Raw genomic sequence first — 26651 nt, forward strand, 5'->3', positions numbered from 1 at the left:
TACACATAGCTGAGAAGAAATGCATTTACTTTTCCTGGCCTTGGGCCAGTGGGTTGTTTAGAAACCTTCAAGGGAGCAGGAAGATGCAGCCCACAGCACGGAGACGGCCTTCCCGGGTCCTCGAGAAACAGGTATTTCATGCCATGTTGGCACAAAAGCGCCTGCCAACAATCCCTATGCTTGTCTGCCTGGCCTGTTGGGTAATTTTACAAATTGGTTTTTGCTGGCAGGGGAGGTGGGTGGATGTAGGTAGTGGAATATTCCAGTAGGTCACAGGTTCAGATCCAGCCTGGTGGCTGCTGACTTCTGGAGTCATCTGCCCTCTGAGAAGTTGTTTGCTTGTATTGATCGGGACCCTGGATCAACGCATTCAGCGAAGCCTGTTAACCTACTTGATTCCAGGCCTGTGCTACCTGCTGAAGACACAGGGGTGAGCGAGACTGTTATCCTGTGTTGATGAAAGTTTAAGTCTAGTAAAAAAGGGAGATAATCATCCAAGCTTTAACAAAGACTGAGGGTGCCGAAGTTCCCCCTCCTCCTGTTTAGTTTCTCACGGTTGGCAAATAAGTCAATAAATAAGCAAATTTTAAAAATATGTATATCTCAAGATGAGGATGGAAACCTCATTCTTGAGTGGGGTTATTGACACATCCAACGTAAGGTCTCTGGGAAAGACAGCGCTCTGGGATAGCCCGTGGTTCCCTTGTCTTCTCCCTGTCTCTGCCAGAACTGAAGGTAACTGGACCCTCATCAGGAAGGATAGATATAGCTTACCTGTCCAGGTGCAGGCTGAGGTGCTGAACATCTAGGAGTGAAGATGGGAGCTGCTCCAAAAAGAGGCAGAGAACAGAGCTTGCCTCTAGGACAGAGTCAAGTGATTGTGCACTTGCGTCAGATGTCACTGCTCAAAATAGCTGCATGAGAGGCTGCGGTGAGCCAAGGTCGCGACACCGCACTCCAGCCTGGGCAACAGGGCAAGACTCCGTCTCAAAAAAAAAAAAAAAAAACCGAAATAGCTGTATGACTCCTCCTCCTTTTTACTTGGGGGAGAGAGAGTTTGAGGTGGAGAGAGGAGAGATGGGCAGGAAGAACGGGTTCTCACCACACTTTCCCACTGGTGAGAGAACAGGTACGTGTCCTCCTCTTGGGGAAAATCGAGGGGCAAATACAGGGTGCCAAGAGAGCGAATTTCAGGAACTCCTCCTTGTCCTCAAGGACGAGACCATGGATTCCAGATCCAGAGGACAGGTAGATGTCGGCCTGGCAGAGGTGGGGCTGGGGAGGAGGTTTTAGCCGGCGATTACTACAGATCAAAATCCCCAAGGAGAAAGAAAATATAGCCTGCCTAGGAACTGAAAGAAGCTTGGAGTGTTCAGCCTAAAATGAGGCATTTTATGTAAATTAGTGGGCATGATTCCTGCTACATTGTATGTACCTGATGGCTTACGGTTATTTTGCAGTAGTTTACTTCTTACTGGGTGGAGACACTTGGCATTTGTAAATGAGAATAACAATTTGAAGGAAGATAAGAACAAGAACAAAACCTCCTATAGCATAAACAGGTATCCCTGCATTAAACATCTCTGAGTGGATTCCTAGGAGCTGAGGGGGCTCCGTGGGGAGGGGGCTGTGGGCGAGGAAGGCTGGAGAGGAAAGCAGGTGCTGAGCTCGGGGGATATTTGCGCTTTCTCTTGAGGGCAATGGAGAGTCATTTAAGGAGGAGCTGGCTGTGATCAGGTGTGGGTTGGAGGACATCACAGCTTGCAGGGGGACCAGTTGGGAGCGGCTACCAGCATCCAGGCAGGGAGTGCAGGAGCAGGGCGGTGGAGGTAAGGTGCTGCCGGGATCCAAGAGACATGTGGGAAGTGTGATTGACAGGTCCCTGTGCTGACTGGATGGAAGGTGGAAAGAAGGATGAGTTGGAAATGATTCTTGGGGACTACCAGGCAGGAGATGGGTGAGAAGGAGAGGTGAGATGGTGCTGGGAGTCCAGGCAGGGACCTCAAGCTGGTTGGGACTCAGGAGAGAGCAGCAGACTGGGGAGAGAGGCGGTGATGAATGTGGTGATTTAGGACAAGATTCCCAGGGAAGGAGGAGCGTGAGAAGACTTGGAGTAGAACCTTAGTAAACCAGCATATGTAGAGCGAACAGGGGATGGGGGGAGACTGTTTCTTGGACAGAAGGCTCCATGGATCAGAGCCCTCAGCTCTGAGGGCTGGAGGGGATAGAGGGCTCAGCTTGGATGCTTATGTGACCTCAGTCAGCAGATGCTCTATTAAGTGCCAACTGTATGCAGAACCCAGCACTAGGAGCTTTGTGAGCCCTGAGGAGGCATAAGACAGAACCTGGAGGCTTCATTATTTAATGCTTTTATTTCTCACATACACCACTTGAGATATTCCTTCCAGAACTTTCTGTGCCCCTCAAAAATGGGGATGTGAGCAGCCTGGGTCTGTGGTCCCTGAGTCTGGCTGATCTCAGGACCAGTTTAAGAAGTGAAGAGAGGTGGATGCTGGACCCTTCCCTAAGCAGAGACTAATCCTATATGGGCATCACCTGAAAATCTCTGTTGAGAGTACCTGTTTCCTGTTGCCACTGTAACAAATTGTCACAAAGTCAGGGGCTTAAAACCAACACAAATGTATTTTCTCATAGTGATGGAAGTTAGAAGTTCAAACTGAGACTTATGGGGTTCAAGTCAAGATGTCCACAGTGCTGGTTCCTTCTGCAGGCTCTGGGGGAGGACTCACCTTTGTCCCTCCAGCCTCCAGAGGCTGCCCACGCCCCCTGGCTTGTGGCCACGCCACTCCAATCTCTGCTCGTGTCACCCCCTCACCTTCTCCTGTCTGACCTTCCTGCATCCCTCTCACAGGAGACCCCGGTGAGTATAATCTAGGATAAGCTTCACATCACAAGGTCCTTAATCCTGTCTGCAAAGTCCCCTTGCCAGGTAAGGTCACATTGACAGGTTCCAAGGATTAGAACGTGGACATCATTTGGCGGCCATTACCTTGTTTATGTCACAGGGGGAAAGACATGTGTCTCTAGGCTGTCCTGCATCACGGTTATTGGCACTAACCAGCCAGGCTCTCCCATGCCCCGGCCACTGCTGAGCCCACCCTGCACCCTGGCTGCCCCGCACACCACCGGAGAGTACCTCTGCTCCACTGGGGCTGCTCAGATCTTCCTTCCTAGAGCTTCTCTTCGTGCCTAGTGCAATGCTTCTCAAACCTTACGGCCCACTCAAATGGCCTGAGGGATCTTGTTAAAATCTAGCTCCAGCTCTGCAGTCTGGAGTGGCACCTGATACAGCCTTTCTAGAGACTTCTGAGGATGCAGATGGCGCTAGTCATGGATCACATTTTGAAAGGCGAGGCTCGAAGGGGCATATTTCATTGAGTTTCCATTCACTCCAGACCCCCTTTGCCTAGAAGAGCTCTTAGCACATAGTAAGTGCTTGACGAATGCTCATGAATGAATGGTGTCTCCATGGTAACGCCCTGTTTCTCAGGACCAGGATCTCAGCATCTTTTTCCAAGTCTTGTCAATAGGCCCTTGGCTAACTTTGGAGCTGTGAACAGAGATGAACAAGCCACAGAAGGCACCACATTGACTTGATGAATAACAGACCAGACGGGCAGGCAGACACTGGCCCCCTTTACCCCTGTAACACGCTACCTCTATTATTTATATGCTATTTGACTTGCTTATGGGTAACTCAAAACCTTAGGTTGCCACACCAACCCCACTGCACCTCTGTTAAATTAGGGCCAATTGGGTTGAAGCAGCCCCTCTGAGCCCTCCCCATTGCCTGTGTGCGTTCCTGACTACTGTTAGGTCTCCCAGAGCTTACTGGGAATGATCCCCAGCCCTGCCCAGGCTTGGGAGCCTGCTGCAGACTCACTGCAGGTTCTGTTTATTATTGTAGAGAAGCAATTTTCCAGGGGGTTGAAATACTTGTTAAAATTAAGGTGAAAAATGTAAACCACAGCCAGGCCCTGTCACCTGACGCTTCCAAAGCCTCTTGTTTCTCCAGGCACCCCCTGCTGCAGGTCTCAGCTCCGGTGAAGAGAAGGCCAGCTGCCCAGCAGACAGGGACAAGGAGTGTGCCCACAGCTCTGGGGCAGGCACAGCTGTCCTAGGGACTGGAAGCACCTGCTGAGCTCGTACAAAAAAGGCTGCTTGGGAAGGCTGAAGAAATCCAGTTGTGTGAACTTAAGGAATGATTAGAGGAGAAAGAAAAAGAGCCTGCAAAACCCACGGGCATTTTAGGGACTGACCATCCGCTTGGAGTCAACTCTATCTCATAATGAACGAAGTAAATATTCCGTCCCAGCCTGAGGACTCTCAGCATCTTGGCATCTTGGGGTCTGCATTACATCAAAGGGAAAGGATGAAGCATTTTGACAACTTTAAATACCAACGGCAGTGCCTATTCAAGGAAAACCACAGAGGGGTTGCCTCCCCTACCCAGAATGCCGATTCTGTGTCCTAGGAATTACTACTTCTTTTTAATATTATTATTATTGTTATTATTATTATACTTTAAGTTCTAGGGTACATGTGCACAACCTGCAGGTTTGTTACATATGTATACATGTGCCATGTTGGTGTGCTGCACCCATCAACTCATCAGCACCCATCAATTCATGATTTATATCAGGTATAACTCCCAATGCCATCCCTCCCGCCTCCCCGCTCCCCACAATAGGCCCTGGTGTGTGATGTTCCCCTTCCCGTGTCCAAGTGATCTCACTGTTCAATTCCCACCTATGAGTGAGAACATGCGGTGTTTGGTTTTCTGTTCTTGTGATAGTTTGCTGAGAACGATGGCTTCCAGCTGCACCCATTTCTGCAGGCACCCTCCCTCGCTTTTTTTTAAAGATGGGAAAGGAGGGTGATTTAGGGAGACTTAGCCTTCAAAGCTCGCTAAAATGGCGCTGGCTGCAGCGGGAGGATGGAGCTGGAAGTGCCCTGTGCTGTGGGGGAGGGACTGTCACCTCGGGGCTCTGCAGGAAGCCACATTCTCTCAATTAGGTCCAAAGAGGAGTCAGGCACCTTCGGAGATGCCCTTCTCAACTTCCTCCAGAGATTAGATTAGCAAATGGGGAAAACAGTAGATTTTTATTAAACATTAATGAATCTGAACTTTCTTCCAAAGCAGGTTCAAGTTCAGGATACATCTTTGACAGTTTTTAGCAGCCAGCTCAGTGCTTGAAGCGGCCCTCCACACATATTTTTCAGATGATGTATCATTTCTGATATAGAAGATGATGGAATGTGGATTTCAGGATCTGGGTTCAAAGCCCAGCTCTTCAGCTGTTTGGGGCTGAGTGATGTCAGGAAATCCCTAGTCTGTGGGACTCTCTCCATCTGCGAAGGTGTTAGGAGGCTAAAATAAAGAGGGGACCCTACCAATTCTCACAGGTGACATGTGAGAAGGCGGTGATGGGATGCTTGGAGCTTTGATGGAGGAGGGGCTGTCGGAGCCAGGCAGGTGTGGCTGTGATGAACCTCCCTCTGTCTGACTCTGCTGCTGTGCAGGGTGACGGGGCACCTGCAACACATCCAGTCCTAGGGAGCTGTTTATGTTCCTGACACTGAGATCATGAAAGCCCCATTGATCCCAGATTAGAAATAGGGTGATACATCCAAGAAGCACAGACTTACGACTGCGAATGGTACCTCTCCACCTGGTGTTGTCCACATATCATATCAACAGGAGATGATCTGTGGGAACTGGCAGTGGGGGCACCATCGTCAAGGATGCCAAAAGGACTCAGAGACCTGGTTGAGGTCCCAAGATGAAATACCATGGTGGGGACATCCCCTCTGTCCCTTGAGCAAAGGAAGAAGGAATTGCCCAAGTCTCGGAGCTCATGGGACCCCAGATTCTAGACATACCTAGTTATTCTCATGGCCACTGAAAAAGGAGTTATAGTGCGGATTTCTGCTGTTCAATGAGCTTTGGAAAAAAGTGTTGATGGACATCAGTCAGTTTTAAAAATTATCAGATGAAACTTCCACCTTGTAACTAATTTAAAATAGTATAGACAAAGGTACTTCTGGAGCCGGGGTCTCCAGCGCAGCTCACTAGAGCCAGGCGCTGGGCTGAGCACTGTGGGTGCCGTCTCTCTTAGTTCTCAGACCCAACCTGTAGGGAGATACTGCCACTGCGCCCATTTCACAGACGTGAAAGCATGCACAGAATAATTTTTAAAAATCACACACCAAAAAGTGAGCAGAAATAGTGAGTTGGGGAGGAGGACTTTGAAACAGGCAGACGTCAGAGCCAGCGTGGTTCTCTACCTGGCTGTCAAGTCAGGGTGTGTGTGTGTGTGCATGTGTGCTAAACACATATTCAGTTCTGCGATTTTTTTCATTTGCAGAAACGTTTGGAGTGTATTAATCTGCTGCTCACTTTCGAAAATGCCATCAGCCTCTTTCCGGTAAGCATGTAGTGGGCCCCTCCTTCAGAAACTGTGGTGTGTGGTTGGGAGGTGCAATTGTTTGACCATTTCTGAGTAGCGCTCATTTCTGCAGGCTTCTGCCAGTTTGGAGCTGTCGCAGGCAAGGCTGCCGGGGACCTCTTTGCCCCTTTATGTTTGGGCACCAATGGTTGCTTTGCTGTAGGAAAGACGGTGAGATTTCCGGGTAGGACGCAGGCGCTGTTGGCGCTGGGGCATGGCAGTAGCTCTGCTGGCTTGGTGTGAACTGTGCGTGGTTTGGGGGTGAACCGGGTAAATAACTGCGCAGCCTGCCAGGCCCTCGCGTGAGTCTAGGGCCGATGAGGAACCCAGGAGTTTAATTCCAGATGATTACCTCCTCCTTTTGAACGCTGAATCTCGCAGGAGAGCTGCCAGGGCTCTTCACAAATCGAGGGCAATTCAGACGGTGGGTGGTCTCCTAATCACCAGGCAATTAGATGTGAGGAAGCATTTCCCTGCAGACGTGCGCATTTATTCAGCTGCTTGGTGAGCTCAGCGCGGGCCTCCTCTTGCATCCCGACAGCGCAGGAAGCTGGGGGAGCAGCACCCGGGCCTCTGTGTCAGTGCCTGGGAAGCGCCTGAGGATTTCTGGGCGACCAGGAGGCAGGGCCGCCACCGTTCCCGGGACAGGGAAGAGGAGGTTCACATTTCACTCCTGGAAGGAGAAAATGGAAAATGTTCTACCAGGAGGCACGAATCACTCTGGCACATGCTGTAATAGCTGCAGCGGGAACGAATTCAGCCCATGACATTTGAATGTACGAGAAATTCTCTTTATTATCAGTTTCTCCTCAATCCAGTTGCAACTCTCTCCTGCCCAGCCCCATGCATCAGGGTTTTCAAGAGATTTAATTTTGGTCCTTTACCCTTTTAGGGGGTTGGGCTGAGATCCTTAACATCCTCCAGAGTATGGTAAGGGCCTCAGGGGGTCTCAAGCCATCAGAAATATTTGGGGGAGGGGGTCTGGTGCTCCTTCCACCAGGGTCTCACTGTGGAGGCCACGGTGGTGCAGAGTCACATCTCCCGTCGTGAGGAGCTGTTGACGACACAGGTGCGTGGAGGGGCGGCCAGAGCCTGCTAAGAGCCGCAGGAATGTCCTACCCAAACTCTAGGAAGAGCAGCGGGAAGCCGTGGGAGGCCAGCCAGCCATTTAGCTCCTCCCTGGGAGCCATTCTCCAGCAGAGCTGCCAGAGGCATAAATAAAAATACACGATGCCCAATTAAATGTGCATTTTACATAAGCAATTGTATTCATGTCCTGTGGCTGCTGTAACAAATCACCTCAATCTGGGGCGCTTAAAACAACAGAAATTTATTATCACAGTCTAGAGGCCAAAAGACCAACGTCAAGGTGTCAGGGCTGGGCTTCCTCGGGAGGATCCAGGACCCTTTTGGCCTCCTCCTGCTCCTGGGGCTTCCAGGCGTCCCTTGGCTGGTGGCCGCATTGCTCCAGCCTCTGCTTCTGCCCTCATGCGGGCTCTTCCCTGCGCGTCTCTCCTCTGTCTTCATGTCATTCGTATGAGGACATCAGTCACTGGACTTAGGGCCCACCCTACTTCAATATGACCTCGTCTTAACTAATTACCTCTACAAAGAACCTATTTCCAAATAGAGTCACCTTCTAAAGTTCCGGGTGGGCATGAACTTCTTGGTGGATGCTATTCAACCCGTAATAACAATGAAAAAGTTGTTTTACTTCTGCAGGACCTATTCTATGCGAAAATAGTTCTTTTTTTATCTGAAATTCAAATATTACAAGAGACCTACTTATACTAAAAGCTATTCATTTTTACCCGAAGTTCAAATACTGCATGAGACATAGATATTACAATTATTTGTTGTTTATCTGAAATTCAAATGTTGCATTGGATATGCTTATACTAAAAAGGCATTCCTATTTTATCTGGTAACTCTCTTCCTGCGTCTCCCAGCGTCTGTGTGTGTCCTGCCCCTCTGCAGTTCCGCCGTCTTGCAGGCCTCCATGGTTCCGTGGGAGAGAGAGAGCGCAGGTCACCCACCCCCGGGGCACTGCAAGTGTTAAACCCTCCCCCACCCCTCACCCCCCCTTACCCCCCTCCCCACCCAACTGGCTGCAGGCCCCAGTCCTGTGGGTGTGAGGAGAGCTCAGACTTTGGAAAGTGAATAATGCTGCTCTCGCCTTCCTGCATGGGGGTAGGGAAAGGAAATGCTTTAGTGAGATTGCAAGGCAGGAAAAAAAAAGTCAATCAGTAACTCTTTTCTCTGTATCCATTAGAGATTGCTGGTGAGACAGCAGCCACTGCTCCCTGGCCTGAGAACAGGGGCAGCACCAAAGCTGGTCAGTGTTTCCTCCTTACAGATAAGGGAGGCAGGGAAGAGGAGAGAACTTGACGACCTTGCTTATTAATTCAGCAAAATTTATTAAGGTTGGGTGTGTGGGGGAGTGTGCAGTGAGCAGATAGGGAATCCACAGGCTGTGACCCATATCCTTGTTTGGGGCAGAGAGACCCGGGCACAGCCACGTAGCACATGGAGTGGGATGGGGTTGCGGTTGCTGTGCCCAGTTCTGTGCAGAGCCCTGCACAGGGCAGTTCTCACAACAGCCCAGCAGGCTCAGTGAATGTCCTGTGGACACCCGAGGGACGCTGAGAGGTAGACCACGGTCCTCAAGGTCACACAGTTGGTAAGTGAGGGAGTGGAAGTGACTGACTCCCCTTGGCCTGACTCAGAGCCCACACACGTGGAAACCCAAACCTGAGGCTGTTCCTTCACTTGGATATGTATTTCTTCCTTCCTTGAGTAATAATTGCATTTTACCATGGGCTGGAGGCTGGGAGAGGCTCAAGGCCACACACGGCAACATCACACGTGGCCCCAGACTCAACAGATAATATGACAGTCCTATTGCACTTCTAGAAATTCAGGATAAAAAAATAATAATGTGTGTACCCAGGGAGAAAAAAATGACAAAGTACCCATCACCAATTACCCAAATAACATGCTTTACCATTTTTGTAAGAAGCAAAAATTACTTAAAAGTATAAAAAGGAATAGTGAGAAACACCATGGAAAGGGATTCTGTACACTTTTAAACGATCAGGTAAACTGAAATTTGTGTATTAAATTGATGTCTTGGTCTGTTTTCTGTTGCTATAACTGAACACCTGAGACAGGGTAATTTACAATGGAAAGGAATTTATTTCTTATAGTTCCGGAGACTGGGAAGTCTCCAGAAGGGGCGGCATCTGGTGAGGGCCTTCCTGCTGGTGGGGACTCTCTGCAAGGTCCCATGGGAGTTCAGGAATTTATTTCTTATAGTTCCGGAGACTGGGAAGTCTCCAGAATGGGCGGCATCTGGTGAGGGCCTTCCTGCTGGTGGAGACTCTGCAAGGTCCCATGGGGGTGCAGGCATCTCAGAGCAAGGGGGCTGAGCCTGCAAGTCAAGCCCTCCCTTTCTCCCCCTGGAAAGCTGCTCGTTCCCACCCTTACAACCTCATCTAATCCTAATCACATCCCAAAGCTTCCACCTCTCCGATAACAGAGGCAGATTTCCTATCCTCTTACTGTCACCATGGGGACTAAGTTTCAACATGAGTTTGGGAGAGGACAACATTCAAACCGTGGCAGTTGACTTAATGGATACAAAACAAAAGTTGTATTACAAATGGAAATTCAAGGGTGGCATCAACCCAGATGCCACCTTCTCCCCCTTGTTTTCAGGGACTAGGCTTTGTTTCCAACTTTGGTTTTCTCAGGGAGATTAAAGCCCTGCCATCCTGGAGGGACCTGACCAGCCCTAACCCCAGCCCACCCTGAGGTCCAGCTCTAGAGTTCTCCTTACCTCAGATGGCCCCTTATACCCTGAAGCCTTAAACGACACCCACCACCATGATCCTACTGGACAGTGCCCTAAAATCCTCCCATGAAATGGGTCATTTCATGCCTGGAAGGCAGGAGGAAGCTAAAACCCCACAGTGTTTTCTCTAGTTGTTGGACTGTCTGCCCCACGAGGGAACAAAAGCCCTATCAATGAGCATGGATCCAGAAGCCTAGGAAATCAGGCTGGAGCCTTCCTTACTTCTGCTGTCTGCAGTGACTACTCTGGATTTGGGATCCGGCGTCCCTGCGACTGTAAACATCTGGGTGAGAGTCAGCCGTGGCTGAGCCTGTAATTACTGGCTGCAGCCTCCCTACGGCGGCAGGAGGAGGTGGGTGGAGAATGGTTAGCAGAGCCTGTGTGATATGAGTCCCTAAAAACACTCTCAATCAATGGGCAGATTGAGCCTTCCCAAACCATGCCACATACCAGCGTCTGTGACATGTGGTCCAAATCAAGTTGGCTTAGCCTTCCATCTGGAAGGATATCATTAGAGGTAGCTGAAACCAGGAAACTTCACACCAAAGACATGAGACCGTAGTCTGAAACAATGTGGTATTCACTTCCAGCTCCATACAGTCCTTGGGTAAATGGTGGCTTAATGTTTGGCCTCAGAAGACTTTGCTCTTTTACTAGAGGCTAAATTTGTCCCCAAGTGCCCATGGCCCTGTGGAAAACTTGGGCTAAGACTTCAGATATGACTTAACTTTTGGTCAAGATACAGACATGCATTCATGCAAGTAAACAGACGCATGCCTGTGTGTCTGCCGCATGCGGGGGGTGGTGGGGAGAGGAGAAGGAAACCCACAGTTTTTCTGTTGTTTCAGGGACCTGTTTCAGGCCTAAAGTTTCCTAAAACAGTGGTGCGCGTGTTTGTTCTCCATCCTCACTTCGCTCTAAGCACTGTGAGTCACAGCTTCACGGCAAAGCGCTTGTGTGCAGTGAGCAGTGGTTCACTCCTGGCTTTTGGACATGCAGGTCTCAATGTGCTGTGAAGGAGGGTGCTCCCCGGAGAGCAGCCCTGCGACAGATGGATGGAAGGACCCCTGAATGGCTAAATTGAGAAGAATGAGCATATTAGGAGGCCATAGCATTGGGGAACCTCTCAGGCAGACAAAGCCATGGAAACTGCAGACTCATTTGTATGTTTTAGTAAACACCTTTGTTTCATTTTCCCTGTCTCTGCCTGGACTGAGGGTCGCCTCACCTCTCCTAGTGTCCAGAGCCTCCTTCAGCACAGACGTTTCAAACCTGAGTTCTCACAAACAACGGGGTCCAGCCCTTCTCAACACGGGAAAGCCCTTGAGCCATCTTTGATTTGTGTGTTTTGATCTAATTGCACTACTGCTTGTTACGCTTGTTTTTAGCAGTGAGTGCTGGTTTAATTTGTTCCTTTCTGGTCTCCCGGCCCCACTCCAGAATTCTGGCTCCAGGAGAGGAGGGGTCCTGAACTGGCATTTTCAGTGAAGCCTCCCACTGCCCTGAGTCCAGTAAGCAGCCAGGTGTCTGTTGGCTTCATGGTTTAATGACCTACAATTTGAAGAATCGCAGAGATGAATTTAAAAGTTAGAGCCCCTGAGAGGCTCCCCGATCCAGTTGCACTTCCTGCTTAAGAAAAGTAAAGAAAAACAGGAATGAAAACATAACCCAATGGGTTAGTTCCATGCTGGCCATTGACGAGGTTGCAGCCACCACCAGAAGAAGGCCAAACGGTTAGAAAGACGTGACGGTGAGGAAGATGAGCCTCATTATCGACTGTCACCCACAGCCCTGCACAGGTGCTCAGAAAATACTTGATGTCTGGTTGAGGTTTGTGGAGTCCTAATTAGGGAGGGGGAGTCAGGCTGGCAGGACCCAGGGAAAGCAAAAAGAGAAGATCGATAAGCTCCAAGTCTGCCTGTCTTCATGGTCCAGAACACATAGTCATCCTGCACAAGTAACTCACAATCTTCCTGTGTCCAGCTATCATTAGACCCTTGGCTCATAGAAAAATGCAAGCTAGCGAACCACAACCTTGTTGTTATCAGTACTGCACATCACTCTGTCCGCCACACAGCACAAGAACCACCCTATAAAGTCCCCAGCAAGCCTTTGTCTCCTTGCCGTCAGCTCCTCTCTTGCTGGCCTGCCTGTTGTCTCCTTGCCATGTATTTTCCTACTTTAATAAATTTGCTTTTCTTTCTTTCTTTTTTTTTTTTTTTTGAGAAGAAGTTTCGCCTCAGCCTCCCAAGTAGCTGGGAATACAGGCGCCTGCCACCACATCCAGCTAATTTTTGTATTTTTAGTAGAGATGGGGTTTCACCATGTTGGCCAGGATGGCCTTTTCTCTTGACCATCTCATGATCTGCCTGCCTCGGCCTCCCAAAGTGCTGGGATTACAGGCATAAGCCACCATGCCTGGCCTAAATCTGCCTTTCTTTATCTGCAATTGTCTTTACCCTGAGCCGCTGGCCCCAGATAGTCACTGCTCACCCATGACAATATTTCACCACTGAGATCATTTATCCTTGAAAAAATGAGTAGAATGGCCACAGAATTGTGTCCAAAGAATGAAGAAGCAAAACAGTCTTAGAGCCTTAGGAACAAAACATCTCCATTACTAATATCCTCCCAAATCCACCAAGCCTCAGCCAGGAACGGTTCCCCACTTGTGAAGTGTCTGGTAAGTTCTTCCTTCCTTCCTTCCTTCCTTCCATTTCTTCTTTCCTTCCTTCCTTCTTTCTTCCCTTCCTTCCTTCTTTCCTCCCTTCCTTCCTTCTTTCCTTCCTTCCTTCTTCTTTCCTTCTTTCCTTCCTTCCTTTCTCTCTCTTTCTTCTTTCTTTCAATCTTTCTTTCTTTCTTCTTTCTCCTTCTCTCTCTCTCTCTCTCTCTCTCTCTCTCTCTCTCGACAGAGTCTCACTCCATTGCCCAGGCTGGAGTGCAGAGACACAATCTCAGCTCACTGCAACCTCTGCCTCCCAGGTTCAAGCAATTCTCCTGCCTCAGCCTCCTGAGTAGCTGGGATTACAGGCACTTGCCACCACATCCAGCTGATTTTTGTATTTTTAGTAGAGGTGGGGTTTCGCCAAGTGGCCAGGCTGGTCTCAAACTCCTGACCTCAGGTAATCCGCCCACCTCAGCCTCTCAGAGTGCTGGGATTACAAGTGTGAACCACCACACCTGGCTCATTCATTCATTTATTCATCTGGTAAGTATTTATTGAACATTGGATTCATTAGCTTGGGCTGCCATCACAAAGTACCACAGACTGGGTGGCTTAAATGACAGAGATTTATTTTCTCACAGTTCTGGAAGCTGGAAGTCTGAGATCAAGGTGCCAGCAGGACTGGTTCTTTCAAGGCCTCTCTTTTTGGCTTGTAGGAGCCATCTTCTCTCTGTGTCCTCACAAGGTCGCCCTCCGTGCGTGTCTGTGTCCTCATCTCCTCTAATTATGGGGACACCAGTCCTACTGGATTAGTTCCCACGCTGGTGACCTCATTCTACTTTAATTACCTCTATAAATGCCCCTATCTCCAAACAGTCACATTATGACATCCTGAGGGTTGGGCTTTGACATGTGACTTTGGGGGGAATGCAACCCAGCCCATAATAAACAGCAAATACATTGGAGCTTCTCAAAGATACAAAGCCATTGTTGCGCATCTCATACCCTTGAAGGGGAAGGAGCCAGTAAGTTACAGAGATCAGTAACGCAGGGGGGGACGAAGGTACAGAGGAGAGCCAGGCAAAAGAGGCGTGTTGGCGTGCGGGTGCTTGGCAATTTTAGAAGCCGAGGTCCAGGGGAGGCCGGACTTCAAAGACGACGTCTGGGCCAAGTGCAGAGAAAAGTGACGGGTGAGCTGGAAGGAAGCCTGGGAAAAGGCACCTTGGGCATAGGGTTTTGAGGCATAGCTGTGTCCTGCCCATGGCACAGGAGCACTGGGGCCGGCGTGGCCCATGTGGCCTAGGTGGAGGTGGCAGGGGAGGCGGGAGAAGGGGTGCCCTCGCGATCTTGGGAGGCATTGACCATGGAGAGGCCTCAGGCTGTTACTTCTACTTTTGCCTTTTACCAGTTAAAAGCATCCTCCCATGCAAAGGCTTGAGAAGGATACAGTGGACTCTGGGGACTCGGTGGGGAAGGGTGGGAAGGGGATGAGAGATAAATGACTACAAATTGGGTGTCGTGTATACTGCTCGGGTGATGGGTGTGCCAAAATCTCACAAATCACCACCAAAGAACTTAGGTAATCAAATACCACCTGTTCCCCAAAAACCAATGGAAATAAGAAATTTTAAAAACAAAAATAAAAAGCATTCTCTCCTTAGTATTGTGTCTGAAGAGCGGCAGCTGCGAGGACCTCGCCATTTGTCACCCTCGGAGGCCATGCCTCTCATCTGGGGCCTTGATCCGGCATCCCCGGCCAGTGCAGTCCCTTCAGCCATGGGATAGGTGGCGGGCGGAGGGCCCGGCCTGGCTGCCTGGCATCGCGGTGGTTCCTGTAGTAAATAACAAGGCTCACTGACAAATTTGCTGTTTTCTTATATGACTGCCACGCACGCTACAAAGTGTGAGGCAAACCACAAGTCATCAGCGTCACAGCAAAACAAAAACAGACACACAACAGAAGAAACCACGCTGGTGAGGTCAGCGGGGTAAGTTCTGCCTTGTAGGGTTTGCTAGGTGGGGTGGGGGGGAACCTAGGAGAAGGAGACGTGGGGGCGGGGAGGGCTGAGGTCAGAGCCAATATTGAAAGAAATCTATTTGTGGCTGTGGGCGGGATGGGGATGGCGGCAGGAATTTAAAGAGGCAGAAGTTCATTTCCTGCGATTTATGGGACTTTGCTGACTTTCACGCTCTGGTTCTAGGGACGGGGAGACCCTCCCTGCAGGAGCTGCTGCTAGAGGGAAAGGCAGCGTTGGATCCGACACCGGCCCCAGCCTGGGAGACTTGCTTCCTCTGCGGCCTGTGTTCAGGAGCGAAGTGTTGAGACCAGAATTGTTCGGATGCAGGGCTGGTCCCTGTTGATTTATGACTCAGGCAAACAGTCCATTCATCCGTCAGCGGCTCCACTTCTATCCCCAGCTTACTGGAGGCAGAAGAATGTCCCCTGGAAGTGGTCTGAGCTGCTTCCTGTGGTCGCCCCATTCCTCGGGGTGGGGGGTCCTATTTTTAGAGGGCCACCATTGCTGTGAAGGTCCAGCCAGCTCATCAGCACCGTGTGGCATGGTGGGACGTAGCACTGAAATTCCAGGGCGAGCTGGGCATGAATAGATGTTTCTTACAAATGAGAAAGGCCCTGATTCTAAGGCTCCGTTTCCTCCTCTGTAGGTGGAAGATAGAGGAGACTATGCAGGGAGGCTCAGCTGCACCTGACACACAACAGAGGTTCTCCAGGAACAGGAGATGAATGAGTACAAAATCAAATAGGTGATTTCCCTCTTCCTCCAGCAGACAAACCCAGAATAGCAAAGATCACTCGATGAACTAATGTAACCATATCAAGCAAATTGCACCCCCTTTTCTGTCTTTTGTTCTTCCCCAGGCACACTTGTCAGCTTCCTCTTTCTACGTCCTCCTGGGCATATTCAGCCTTCATCATGAAGTCATGTCTATTTTCCACTTGCATGCTTTCCTGGAAGACTCTTGGACAGCGTATCAAGATCTCATTTTCTTGCTTGAACTCACTGCAGACTCATCTTGTGGCAAGGCTCACCACCCACCATGCTGGGCCTTGTCAGTGCCCTGGGGCAGCGTGGATGGGCTGCCCACGCTTTCAACTCACAGACGGCAGCAGAGGCCATCGCCTCCTTCTGAAGGAATCAGAAGTTGGAACCAGGCCAGTGTAGGGTGGGACCAGAACTGATGCCTGGACACATGACCATAGACTGTCCTTGCCATTGGAGAGCTGCGGACCGCGCCATAGGAGGCTGTGTGGTTATCGCCTGTGAGCCACCAAGACCTTCATTTCCTCATCTGCCTTTACTTCATGTCGCCTCTGAATGTGATCCTGTGTTCTGGGTTTTTTTTTTTTTCTGAAATGGCAGCATTTCAAATATGCTGTTTTTTACCATCAATCATTTCTTGCCAGCTGGGTGCAGTGGGTGACACCTGTAATCTCAGCACTTTGGGAGGGCGAGGGGGGTGGATCACGAGGTCAAGAGTTCGAGACCAGCCTGGCCAACATGGTGAAACCCTGTCTCTACTAAAAATACAAACATTAGCCAGGCTTGGTGGCCCGTGCCTGTAGTTCCAGCTACTCGGGAGGCTGAGTCACGCGACTTGCTTGAACCCAGGAGGTGGAGGTTGCAGTGAGCCAAGATTGTTCCACTGCACTCCAGCCTGGGTGATAGAATGAGAATCTGTCTCAAAAAAAGAAAAAGAAAAAAGTTTCTTGCCTTGGTTTAAGTTGTCAGAAGCAAACTCCCGATCAAGGATTCGTGTATCTGGGAGGTGATCCCTGGCCACGCCTGTAGGAGGGTGGGAGGGGAGGCAGGGAAAGGAAGGGCCCATTGAGGGCATGTGATCCCACCCAGCGTCACTCAGGGCATTTGGACCCAAATCCCACTGGGGGCCCTGGACTACAGCATAGACCCCTGCCCCAGTTACCCCAGCTCCCTTCAGTCAGTGGCCGAGAGATGTTCAGGGACAGCTGTGGCTGGGACCTGATAATCCACTAGCTCTGGGGCAAGTCACAGTCAGGCACATTGATGCCTCCTGAGCTCCAATAGGCACCGTAGGAGGCTCAGGCGGTTGGGAGTGCTCCCGGGACAGAGGTGGGTGCTCCCAGGAGCACAGAGGGGTGGGACTTTGAGAGTTAGGCCAGGAATCTGGGCAGGGATCCTGCATGCCAAGGTGAGAGAAGCCAGAGCAGTACCAGGACCCAAGCCTCCTCTGGTGCCAGGCCCTGGCTGCACTGCTCCTGTTCCCGCTCCTGTGCCCCTGCGAGGAGGGCATGCTGTTCACTGCTACTTGAGGCTCAAAGAGGGTATCTATGACCTGTCAGTGAATGGACCAGCATATAGGGAAGTGGATGGGAGAGGGACTAGAGGGGCAGGGCAGCTGCTGAGGGGCCTTGCTTGTCATGGTAAGTGCCACTGTGTGATGCTGGGTCCTGGACTCTGAAAGCCAGGGGAAAACACTTGCCTGGACTTTATCCTATAGGTGGGCGGTATCCACCAAGGGCTTTGTTCAGGGCATAGAGTGATAAGAACTGGGCTTTGGGTCAGCAGAAGGCCGTGAATGAGGTTCCCATCACCTGTGCCCTACCTGGCCTTGGCTGTCCACTGGTCAATCGCCTCCTGGGGCTGTCCCCACAGAACTCTGCCAGCATCCCTGGCAAGCACGTGTTTGGCGTGGGCTCGTGGCCAGGTGTGCTCGTGTACACATGCGTGGGCAGCGATGCACATCAGAGCCCCTGAGATGCGTATTTTCTTCAAGATCAGATACAGAGATGTGAACTCACAGAGCTCCGTGGGGAGCAGGGAAGGGACTGAACATGAGTGATATTAGCCAAACCCAACTCCCACTTCATTTTTCCATGCCTGCAAATAATAATACCTTTTTAGTCTTGTGAAACCTAGTACTCCAGGAAAAAGGCACAGAGATTTAAGAAGCCCTGAGTACGGTTTTGGCCAAGCACCCTTTCCTAGATTCCTCTCCAGCATTCTGAGACTTGGAGAGAAGAGAGGGAGAGGACTCCAGCTGTCATTCTCTGTATTGTCCATTTCTTCTCCCTGGTTCCACATTCATTCCCTAACATCCCTCTACACGTTGCTTTTCATTTAAACACTGCACGTAAAAGCACAGCGTCTGGTTTAGGTGGCACAGGTCGTCTATTGCAAAAGGATGTCTAAGAGGGATGACGAGAGTGTGCTTTGGGGAATTTTCCAAGGGGGCCTGAAACCAAGGAACAGATGTGAGGCCTGTGGGACCTGTGCAGCCCTGAGCTGGAAACAGCAGTTAGGGGAGAAAGATCTTTGATTCAAGATTCCAATCAGACCAAGTCAAGATGAGCTCAAAGTCACTTCTTGATACATGTCTGAAAAGACAAAAGTCTGTCTTTAATCCTGTATCTTTCTCTGTTAAAACTTTTCTTATTTATTTATTTGACGGAGTCTTGCTTTGTCACCCAGGCTGGAGTGCGGTGGCACGATCTCGGCTCACGGCAACCTCTACCTCTCGGGTTCAAGAGATTCTCCTGCTTCAGCCTCCTGAATAGCTGGGATTATAGGTGCGCATCACCACGCCTGGCTAAATTTTTTTTTTTTGTATTTTTAGTAGAGACAGGGTTTTGCCATGCTGGCCAGGCTGGTTTCAAACTCCTGACCTCAAGTGATTTGCCCACCTCGGTCTCCCAAAGTGCTGAGATTACAGGCATGAGCCACCGTGCCGTGCCCAGCCTTCTCCTTTATTTTAAAGCAACTCCTTTCCCCAAATCCTTGGCCCTCCCCACCATCCAACCATCTGTGACCTTGTGGACCCTCAGCTCCCCTGCCCCACCAAACCCTATTCAAAGGAAAAAGAAAGAAAAAGAAAAAAAATGGATGCCAGTCATTTACATGTTAGTATACATAAGCTATGGGAGCTATGGAAGGATTCCCTTTCCGGGCTGAGCTTGGCCTTTTGGTACCAGTTGTTTCAGGGCTTGACCCAGCAGGTGAGCTGTAGCTGAGCCTGTCTGTAGCTGTGGTGGCTCCTGCCTGGGGTAGATGTAAACACTTTTTCACTTGCAAACTCATCAAAGGTGTTTGTGCACACATGTGCGCATGTGCATTGTGTCCACGCCTGTGTGCCTGAAACCCTGCCCGGGTCGCCCTCCAGAAAGGAAGCAAGTGTGCATTCACACATTGGAGCAAGCCAGCCATGTCTCTCTGTAACAGGAGAGGAAGCGGGGACTCCAGCATTTTTCTTTTAAATGGTAGTGGGCACTGACTCAAAGATGCCTGTTAAGAAAAACTCCATGTTCCTCTCTCTGCTGACTCATTTGGTGAGAATTACAAACCCAGATACCAACATGTGGCCAACCGCATGACCCTGCACTGAGGAATAAAAGACAGGATCATCTGAGTTCTTATGTGAACAAACAACAGAGATTCAGTTACATTTTCTCTCCGTCTTTTTTTTTTTTTTTTTATGTCAGGGATTTCAGCAGCTCCAGATTAGGCATTCTGCGTGATCCCCTTGTGTCAGCAGCTCCAGATTGGAGGGAAGAGGCCACACGCTGGCACCTCTGTGTTATTTCTTAAGGAGGGGAGAGAGTCTTGCTATGTAACGGGGACAGGAAATCTAAAACCCTCAATTGTCTGATTTTCCAGCTGAGTCCTAGAAGTAACAACACGACCAAAGTTGGGAGGAGACTGGCCTGGGAGTCAGAAACCCTGGCTCTCGCCTCACCCTCCACTGCTGCCTTGCACCCTCATTTTCTTATCATCAAGTGGGAGAGATGGTGTGGGTCAGGGGAGGCAGTTCCAGGGCACGCAGCCCCACCAGAGCCCGCAGCCCCACCAGAGCCCTCCCCAGGCACCCTCTGTTGGCAGCCACGCATTACCCCACTGACCTTAGCATCTTCCTCAACCCGGCTCTCTGCGAGCGATTAAGGATTCAGCAGGAACCTCTCTATTCTGTGTGATGGTCACTGGTGCTGTTTGCTAACCATTTCCTGCCATGCCCGTCCATCAGTCCCCACTGCGGCCGGGTAGGGCACCTAATTCGGCCAGTGAAGGATGAGCCAGTGAAGAATGGGCTAGGGCGTTTAATTGCTAAATGGCGGCCTCCAAAGCCCCCTTTTGGGGGTGGGGGGAGCAACGGAAATGACCAAGGTGGCGACCACTGCATGGGCCATGTCCTTGGGGGCTTCTGTGAAGAGCAGCCCCTGCCTTCCTGTGACAGGCCTGCAGCGTGAAGAGGGAATGGCCTTTTCTCTGTTTAAACATAAACCTGGAGATCAAGGCTGTTTGTGACCTGGGTGAGGCGCAGCCTCTCCCGGCTGATCCATCCCCTACAGTCCCCCTGTTCTGCAGTGTTTCAGGTCTAGGTCTGGTCACTGAACCATTCCGCCCGACTCCAAGCGTCCCTCGGGGTTCATCACATCCTCACACCCCACCGGAGAGTTCATGGAAGGGACTCCCATGGAGTCAGCTCTCAGATCTGTGGATCAATCCTTTAGGATCAAGTTTTTCAAATATCGAGAGGCACCAAAGCCAATGTCGGAAGTCGGAACCCAGGGCTTCCAGGGCAGGGATGTGGAGAACGCAGCGTGTTCAGGGGCCTTAAGTCACTACGGATCATAGCAAACAGTAGCTCTGTGTCCACCTCTGTCTGCATCACACTTTCCATTTTGAAAAACCATTTCTCCTCCCATTTTTCCTTAAGGCTCCTAACCCTGGGGTGTCCAGGGCCGTCCAAGGCTGTGTGTTTTATTCCTAAACCTTTCCTCTAGACCAGCAGGAACCACGAAGCCTGTTCTGGCACTAAGCAATGTCTAAGGCGAGGGAAGGGCGCTGCGTGGGCTGCCGGCTGATGCAATGCGACTCATCCAGAGGCTCCTCTCCCGCAGGACCCAAGCATCACTCAGCACCAAGAGAGTGCACAGAGAGAGGTGCTCCTTCCCTCCTGGGCTTCACAGACCCGGGGTGGCGGAGTGGGGAGCAGAGAGGAGCCACTTGAGTGAGGCTTGGAGAGGAACCTGTCAGCCTCGAGGGCCCCAGGGAGGAGGCTGGCTTCCCTGAAGCTTTGGAAGAGAACCAGCATCCCATGACAGTTCGTCCCTTTGGGGTCTGGCACAGGCCTTCACAGCATGGCTTTCCCACTTCGACTGTGTGCGCTCTTAAAAAAAACACACACACACAACTGGACGCCTTGAAAAACCATCTGGAAAACAGGCAGCATAATCCACTCCTCATCACCTTGTGGAGGAGGGATGGAGACCCAGCTTACTGAGGGCCTGAGCCTGGGGCCTGATGCCTTCTGAAAACCCATCGCACACTAGCTAGTGTTCCTGTATCTCCAACAGGAAAGGAGCAACTCCACAATCTAATGGAGCCCACGCACACTTCATCCCTGCCATGCCTGGCCAGAAGCCAACATTAAGACTCACTTTGGACATAGGAGGAGGCTTTTAGAAGCCTGACAAGCTGACGAGTCTTTTTTTTTTCCCCTTCAATTTTTCAGTTCCAGGGTACACGTGCAGGACGTGCAGGTTTGTTACATAGGTAAACGTGTTCCAGGCTGTGTTGCTGGACAGATCAACCCGTTACCTAGGTATTAAGCCTCGCATGCATTAGCTATTTATCCTGATGCTCTCGCTTCCCTCATTCCCCCCAAACAGGCCCGTGTGTGTTGTTTCCCATCACGTGTCCATGTGTTCTCACTGTCCAGCTCCCGCTTATCAATGACAAGATGCAGTATTTGGTTTTGCTGTTCCTGCCTTAGTTTGCTGAGGATAATGCCTTCCAGCGCCATCCATGTCCCTGGAAAGAGGCTGACAAGTCTTAAAGGAGCAGCAGCTCCATCTAGCAAGCTTCCCGGCCTACGAGATGTTTACTGTGCACGGAGCCCTTCTGTTGAAAGTGCTCAGAGATATTGAAGAGAAGAAACATTGAGGATGCTCTACTCCTGTTTTCAGCCATTTACATTTCTATTTAAAAATTAGTTTTCCAAATTTTGTTTTGTAATGATGAAATCATTTGCTGTATGGTGGGGACTTGGCACCACACCATGTTCCCTGGAGCTTCAGTGCACACCCGTGGGCACACATGTATTGGAACGCATGCCATGCAGAGTGAAGTCAGCTTGATTGGGTGGTGCGGCCAGCACCTCTCTACCCACCTAATGGAGTTTGCAAGCCATTTTAACAGTGGAATGGGAGTCCTGGCAATTTTTGTTCCCTCCTTTGCACTGTGCTGTTTTATTTTTTTCCTAAATTCTGTATATGGAACATACATTACTTTTGTAATCACATTTTATGGTTAAAACAATAATGCATCTTCAACTCTGTTTTCTTTCTTTCTTTCTTTCTTTTTTTGACACAGAGTCTTGTTCTGTCACCCAGGCTGGAGTGCAGTGGCGCAATCTCTGCTCACTATAACCTCCGCCTCCTGGGTTCACACCATTTTCCTGCCTCAGCCTCCGAAGTAGCTGAGACTACAGGTGCCCACCACCACACCTGGCTAATTTTTTGATTTTTTTTTTAGTAGAGATGGGGTTTCACCATGTTAGCCAGGATAGTCTCTATCTCCTGACCTCGTGATCCGCCTGCCTCGGCCTCCCGAAGTGCTGGGATGACAGGTGTGAGCCATCGTGCCCGGCCTACATCTTCAGCTCTTTTTTTTTTTTTTTTTTTTGAGACGGAGTCTCGCTCTGTCGCCCAGGCTGGAGTGCAGTGGCCGGATCTCAGCTCACTGCAAGCTCTGCCTCCCGGGTTCCCGCCATTCTCCTGCCTCAGCCTCCGGAGTAGCTGGGACTACAGACGCCCGCCACCGCGCCCGGCTAGGTTTTTGTATTTTTTTAGTAGAGACGGGGTTTCACCGTATTAGCCAGGATGGTCTCGATCTCCTGACCTCGTGATACGCCCATCTCGGCCTCCCAAAGTGCTGGGATTACAGGCTTGAGCCACCGCGCCCGGCCTCAACTCTTTTTAGGAACTTTTACATGCATTATCTCATTGCATTTCCACCACTCCCCTGTGAGGCACTTGGAGTCAGTGCTGTCTTACAGATGGGGACATGGGCTCAGAGAAGTGTGGTGATTTGCCCAGGGGTGCACAGCTCACAAGAGGCTGAGCTGGAATTTGGAATTGTTTTTCATCCAGGACTGCACTTTCTGTGGAACCACAGCTGCCTCCCTTGACAGATTAAAGGCTCTTGGGGAAATGTCACTGTTAGGATGGTAGGTTTCCAGACTCAGTGGGAAGAACCATTTTCTTGAGCAAGCAAGAGGTAGAATTCACTCTCTTTGAGAGAGGACCCTGAAAACAGCTCTGAACGCTTTCTCCCTCTCCTTTCATGCTCAGCTTCAAAATGAATATATTTTGACTGTGTTTAGCTTAAAAGAAAGAGAGAGACATTTACTAGTGGTCGGTGATGGGTACACTCTGTAACTACAAAATCATTTCTATTTATTTATTTGGAAAGGTCTAACCTCATATTCTCTCAAACAACCCGTGTGATGGCCACAAAAAGGAAAACTCAGCAACAACCGTGATCGTTGAAAACGGAGAACTTAAAGGACGTGGAACTGAGTGTGGGGTTTGTTTTGTTTGTTTTGTTTTGTTTTGACATGTGAGGGTCTCAGAGATCATGGAAGTTGGTGCTTTTCTAACTTCATGGTGCGAAAACTCTTCTGCTCCAAGAACACTTGACACTTATAAAAAATACTGAGGATCCTCAAACTGTCCCCTCTGCAGTCATAGCCATCAATATGCATCGTACTAGAAAATTAAATAAAGTCTTTTTTTTTTTTGAGACGGAGTCTCGCTCTGCCACCCAGGCTGGAGTGCCGTGGCCGGATCTCAGCTCACTGCAAGCTCCGCCTCCTGGGTTCACGCCATTCTCCTGCCTCAGCCTCACGAGTAGCTGGGACTACAGGCGCCCGCCACCTCGCCCGGCTAGTTTTTTGTATTTTTTAGTAGAGACGGGGTTTCACCGTGTTAGCCAGGATGGTCTCCATCTCCTGACCTTGTGATCCACCCGTCTCGGCCTCCCAAAGTGCTGGGATTGCAAGCTTGAGCCACCGCGCCCAGCCAACAAAGTAATTTTTAACATATTCCACGTCTTGATTCATTTTAAAGTAAGAGTAAGCCCATTTCACATTAACACGAAAAATATATTTTTATAAGAAATAACTATCTTACAAAACCAAAAAATGTGGCGAGGAGAGTGGCCCTGGTCCGCATTTTTGCCTCTGTCTTTATTTGGTAACTGGCTTAGCAGAGTGTGGCTCGGTCCTTGCGCTCCGCTGCTTTTTATCACAGCCAGTTTCCCGGAACTCGCTGCCGCCAGCCAACAGGAAGAAACCAAGGCCCAGAGGGTGGAAACCCGGGCCTGCAGTCACGCAGCTGCAAGCAGCCGAGGCCGGGCCTGGATCCAGCTCCGTCTGACTCCACACCCAGTGTTCTTCACCACTGCGCAGGGGCCTCCCCCAGGTGGATGGAGGCAGCAGTAAGGAACTGGATTGCAGGCTCTTTTTAAAAAATCTCCACCTGGCTGGGTGCCATGGCTCACGCCTATAATCTCAGCACTTCGGAGGCCGAGGCTGGTGGATCAACTGAGGTCAGGAGTTTGAGACCACCCTGGCCAACAAGGTGAAACCCCGTCTCTACTAAAAATACAAAAGCTTAGCCGGATGTGATGTAATCCCACCAGTGCATGCCTGTGATCCCAGCTACTCCAGAGGCTGAGACGGGAGAATTCCTTGAACCCGGGAGGCAGAGGTTGCAGTGAGCCGAGATCGCGCCATTGCACTCCAGCCTGGGCAACAAGAGCAGAAACACAAACATCTCCACCTGAATGCTACTTGGAAGCTGCTCGAAGACCCCGGAGTACCCATCCCATACCTATTGTCTGGGCTGAACCATGTATGTGCCCTGTCTCACTGTCAAGTTTTAGTTACCAATTCATTTCTTTTGTTTATTTTTTATTTTATTAAATCTATTATTATTATTATTTTGAGACAGAATCTCACTCTGTTGTCCAGGCTGGAGTGTAGTGCCACAATCTCGGCTCACTGCAACCTCCACCTCCTGGGTTCAAGCGATTCTCATGCCTTGGTCTCTTGAGTAGCTGGGATTACAGGTACATGTCACCATGCCCGGCTAACTTTTTGTGTGGTTTTTGGCAGAGATGGGGTTTCACTGTATTGGTCAGGCTGGTCTTGAACTCCTGACCTCAAGTGATCTACCCTCCTTGGCCTCTATTATTATTATTATTATTTTTGAGACAGGGTCTCATTCGGTCACCCAGGCTAGAGTATGGTGGTATAATCACAGCTCGCTGTGGCCTCCACCTCTTGGGCTCAAGTCATCCTCCCGCCTCAGCCTCCAGGGTAGCTGGGACCACAGGCACATGCCACCATGCCTGGCTAATTTCAAAGTGTTTTGGTAGAGATGGGGTCCTCACTATGTTGCCCAGGCTGGTCTCAAACTCCTGGGCTCAAGCAATCCTTCCACCTCAGCCTCCCAACGTACTGGGGTTACAGGCATGAACCGCCACACCCAGCCTCATTTTTATTTGATTCCATGAGATTTCACTAACTGTGGAGTGCTTCCTGTGGCCGGGCACTCCTCTGAGCTTCTCATAAACATGCACTCTGTTCACCCTCGTGGGAACTGTATGGCGGAGGTACAGTTTTCACTCCCATTATATAGATGAGGAAACAGACGCAAGGAGCTGAGACAAAGCCAAGATTTGGAGTCAGGCGCTCTGGCTCCAGCGAAAGGATTTCTTGTTCTGGTCTAGGAGAAGGTCACCTGGAGGCAGTGAAGGGCCCTGAAGGCTTGCAACAGCTTCCCCTTTCAGCATCAGCTTACTAGAGAGTGCATGAGTTGTTGAGATAATGAGGGTTGAGCAAGTACCCGCAAAGCACCTAACACGGGAAAATGAGCACCCATGAACACCTGCTTTCGGATCGATGGTGCTCCCCCTTCTCCCTGCTTCCTGTCTCTGTGGAGCCCCCACCACTCACTGTCCTTCCCTCTCACACTGAGCACGGTCTGGCTGGCAGCATGAGGTCCCCACACGGCCTCCACGGGCCGGGGATGTGGAAAGCGGCAAAAAGCCCTTGCCTGAGTAAATGGGGGTTTTCAACCTTATCTCAGATTCTCTTGAATTTGGCTGCTGGGTTTGTGTCTGCGGGTGTTTCTGAAAGGGTTTTTTGTGGTCAGAGTGTGGAAGAAAAATGAGAACCGGGAAGGAAACAGCCTTGACTTTTTGAAGCAGCGTTCCAGGTTTCAAAGGAAATTGAGGGTGAGTCCGGGGTAAGGGCCTGGCTATGGATTTGAAGCAGGTCCCAGGACTCTGGGCAGAGCTTGGAAGGAACCTGCCGCCACCGCACCCTCCTGACCCCGCTGTGCTGTGTCTGCTTTCCTGCACTGACCTCACTGACTTCTGTTATTACTGCCCCCGGAAAGCAACCCTGGGTAACACTTGTCTTAACATCTCCAAAAAGTAGCAGGATAGGATCTACTGTTAGGTAGCAACTTGCTCAAGCTGTGTGACCCTGGGCAAGTTACTTACCCTCTCTGGGCCTCAGTTCCCACATCTGTAATATTAGGTTGAGCAAAAGTAATTGTGGTTTTCGCCATTAAAAGTGACGTCAGCAGGACACGGTGGCT

General features: G+C 50.3%; 1 long non-coding RNA gene across 4 annotated transcripts; it reads left to right on the plus strand.

Moving 5' to 3' along the window:
• Window positions 1-739: 739 nt before the first annotated feature.
• On the plus strand, window positions 740-16517 carry LOC117088167. Of its 4 annotated transcripts, XR_004439026.1 has the most exons (5): window positions 740-1129; window positions 1461-1562; window positions 6390-6449; window positions 14650-14976; window positions 15653-16517. It is a non-coding gene; the product is annotated as an uncharacterized LOC117088167 (long non-coding RNA). The 4 variants fall into 4 exon arrangements; XR_004439027.1 differs by lacking the exon at window positions 1461-1562; XR_004439029.1 differs by lacking the exons at window positions 740-1129; window positions 1461-1562 and adding an exon at window positions 1574-1829.
• The last annotated feature ends 10134 nt before the right edge of the window (window positions 16518-26651 follow it).

The sequence above is a fragment of the Trachypithecus francoisi genome, unplaced genomic scaffold (genome assembly GCF_009764315.1).
Source record: "Trachypithecus francoisi isolate TF-2019V2 unplaced genomic scaffold, Tfra_2.0 Lachesis_group10, whole genome shotgun sequence".
NCBI lineage: Eukaryota > Metazoa > Chordata > Mammalia > Primates > Cercopithecidae > Trachypithecus > Trachypithecus francoisi.